Below are 3,905 nucleotides of genomic sequence, written 5' to 3' on the forward strand. Positions count from 1 at the left end.
GTGTGTGTGTGTGTGTGTGTGTGTGTGTGTCCGTGTCAGTGTCTGTGTCTGTGTCTGTGTCTGTGTTTGAGTCTCTCTCTCTCTCTCTCTCTCTCTCTCTCTCTCTCTCTCTCTCTCTCTCTCCCTCTCTCTTGAAAAGAACCAATCACAGGCAGATACCAACTGGGCATGGATTCAAATGTTCGTAAACTAATTATCGTGACATGTAATGTTTTTTTTCAAAACATCTTTTCAGCAAAGAGGGGCATTTGATGGAAACTGGTCAGTAAGTTTTTGAATGACCGACTGTCTTTTTGTTCGTCTGTCTGAGTGCGTATGTGTGTGCGTCTGAAATCTGATTGAATGACACAGGAAACGAATGATGAGCGCCCAGTGGCAGCCGTCAGTCGGCTCTATCCAGGTAGGCAGCCTGTGGTGCAAATGTCCCCGTGTATGTAAAGCGTTTAGAGCTTGGTCTCTGACCGAGGATAGGCGCTATAGAAGTATCCACATCAATCAATCAATCAATCAATCGTCACAGGAGAAGTATGTGTTGATCATTAACTTGTTTTTCACGTGGACAGTGCAAGTTTTTTTTTCGTTTCTTTGTATTTGTTGTTGTTGTTTTTTTTCTCTCCTCAAAATTGCTTTCAAAGTGCGTGTGTGCATTCAAATGAAAGCAATATATGAAGCTCATAATTGGTTTTGAATGGTCTTTTTCATGCCAACCTGATTCACCCGCACATTTGGAGGGGGGGAAATTTTCAATGAGGAGGCACTCAACAGAAAGTAAAACGGGTGCTTTTGATCGAGAAAATTAATGTATAATGCATTCTATTTCATATGTCATCTCAAGACGTGAGTGTTGATTCAAGGATCTAAGAGCATGCAACACCAATTTTGATTTTACACAAAGGTGTGCATGCGTATGTACGTGTGTGTGTGCTTACGTCATTACATTGACTCATACAGACCTCATACAGAAAATTGAAAGTGGAATGGGAAACCCAGCCGTGGCATGAGGCAATGCGCAACTTCCAGATTGAAAAACTTACATGGTCAACCTGCCCGGGACATGCAGGAGTTAAGGGAAATGAGCGAGCTGACAGACTTGCTGGTAACGCAGCACCAACGAGCGGCCTACATCTAGGAAAATCGGAAATCCTCAAAAAAGTCAAAGAATACCAAAACGAACAGGTACAAGGCCATCACACCATCGATCGCCTCAAAGAAACAAAGGTAGAGAGAGGGAGCGGCCGTAAGTCTAGCATGAAAGGTACAGCACGATTCTTTGCAAATCAAACGAATATCGGCATCATTTCCAAACCAACATCGCGCAACTTTCTTCAAAACGGAACAGTCTTTGTGGGCTTTTCCAAATATAATAGACTGAGCAACACACTAGACGCCACGTTCTTGGCATCAGAGATCTTTTCCCACCCCTCTTGCGGCCAATCAGTGGCAGCCTCTGTGCGTGTGTGTATGTGTGTGTTTGTGTGTCTGTGTGTACCTGTGTTTGTGCGCGTGTGTGCGTGCGCGAGGGTGTAAGTGTACACACGTGTCAGGAGCGCGCGCGCGTGTATGAGTGTGTGTGTGTGTGTGTGTGTGTGTGTGTGTGTGTGTGTGTGTGTGTGTGTGTGTGTGTGTGTGTGTGTGTGCGTGTGTGTGTGCCGTGGAAGCTGCAATACGTAGCCTAGAAATGAGTGTGTTTAGGAGGGATGGGGGGTGCAGGGTAATGTGTGTGTGTGTGTGTGTGTGTGTTGGTGCTCATGTACGTTTATTTGTATTTGATTGTGCTTTCATATCTGTGAAACTGCATGTTTGTTGCATATCTGTTATTTGCTTATTTATCATCATTCTTCTTTTTCTTTTTTTTTTTGCGCTTAGAGTTGACTTCATCAAGATTTTGCTCCTTATAAATAGTAGTAGTAGTAGTAGTAGTATTTTTTATATATTTATATCTTTTTTTTTTTTTTTTTTTTTCTCAAGGCCTGACTGAGCGCGTTGGGTTACGCTGCTGGTCAGGCATCTGCTTGGCAGATGTGGTGTAGCGTATATGGATTTGACCGAACGCAGTGACGTCTCCTTGAGCTACTGATACTGACACTGATACTGATACATTGACTCTCTCCCTCCCCCCCCCCCCTCCCCACTTTCCCCTTTTTACCCTACAAACAAAACTTTAGTACTATTATTCAGAACTCCAACGCAACTCAGCAAACAAAATTAATGGCGGTAATCAATGAAATGAAAAAAAAAAGACGAAAAAAAAAAACAGAAAAAAAAGTTCACTGAAGAGCCAGACCCGGTGTACCAGGCCGAATGATGTATAATGTAGCCCAGGCCAGTTCTTTCGGGGGTAAACTCTGGCCTGGGCCAGTTCTTACGGGGGGTAAACTCTGGCCTGTTACACCGGGTTGCATGGGCGAACTTAGCAGGCACTGTCGGCTTATCGTTAACAATGTTCCCAACTCTACGGTAAATTCCGTATACTTTGGAACTTTCTTAAATTGTTTCTTTGTTTGTTTGAATTTATTTTTATCACAACAGATTTCTCTGTGTGAAATTCGGGCTGCTCTCCCCATGGAGAGCGCGTCGCTATATTACAGCGCCACCCATTTTTTGTATTTTTTTCTGCGTGCAGTTTTATTTGTTTTTCCTATCAAAGTGGATTTTTCTACAGAATTTTGCCAGGAACAACCCTTTTGTTGCCGTGGGTTCTTTTACGTACGCTAAGTGCATGCTGCACACGGGACCTCGCTTTATTGTCTCATCCGAATGACAAGCGTCTAGACCACCACTAAGGTCTAGTGGAGGGGGAGAAGATATCGGCGGCTGAGGCGTGATTCGAACCAGCGCGCTCAGATTCTCTCACTTCCTAGGCGGACGTGTTACCTCTGGGCCATCACTCCACAAGTAGATGCAACTGCTATGAATGTCTGTCACATATTCAACTGAATCACTCAAACTAACGCATATGAACTGACAGGCAGCCAGACAAACAGACAGACAGAGATGCAGAGAGAGAGACAGAGACAGAGACAGAGACAGAGAGATAATTCTTATTTCAAGGGGGCAATGTAAAAAGTATAGTGTGTTTGTCTGGCCTTCTAGGCAAGATAATTGACGAGCAAAAAAAAGACAAAAAAACCACAAAAAACAAAAAAAAAAAAAAAAAAAGAGAGAGAGAGAGGGAGAGACAGAGACAGACAGACAGAGACAGAGAGAGAGAGAGAGAGAGAGAGGCAGACAGACAGACAGACAGACAGAGAGAGAGAGAGAGAGAGACAGACAGACAGACAAACAGACAGAGACAGAGAGAGAGAGAGAGTGAGAAAGAGAAAGAGACAGAGAGATATAGAGAGTATTAGAACACCGGTAAAGAACTTTAGTTTAAACACTGAGACACACACAGAGACGCAGACACAGACAAACAGAAAGAGACAGAAACAGAGACAGAGAAACAGAGTCACCAACATAGTCCCAAAGACAGGAAACCAGCCATGATGCCAGAAGGTAGGAGATAAACACACAGTCACAAAAAAAACCAGCATCCCTTGACCGAGTTTCTTGAGGCGGATCTTTGCAGAATTACGTTTCTTTCGAATTAATTCGTGGCGTGATGGCCTAGAGGTAACGCGTCCGCCTAGGAAGCGAGAGAATCTGAGCGCGCTGGTTCGAATCACGCCTCAGCCGCCGATATCTTCTCCCCCTCCACTAGACCTTGAGTGGTGGTCTAGACGCTTGTCATTCGGATGAGATGATAAACCGAGGTCCCGTGTGCAGTATGCACTTAGCGCACGTAAAAAAATTTTTAAAAAAACTACGGCAACAAAAGGGTTTGTTCCTGGCAAAATTATGTAGAAAAATCCTCTTCGACAGGAAAAACAAATCAAACTGCACGCAGGAAAAAAAAAATGGATGGC

This window comes from Babylonia areolata, chromosome 16, assembly GCF_041734735.1.
Source record: "Babylonia areolata isolate BAREFJ2019XMU chromosome 16, ASM4173473v1, whole genome shotgun sequence".
Taxonomy (NCBI): domain Eukaryota; kingdom Metazoa; phylum Mollusca; class Gastropoda; order Neogastropoda; family Buccinidae; genus Babylonia; species Babylonia areolata.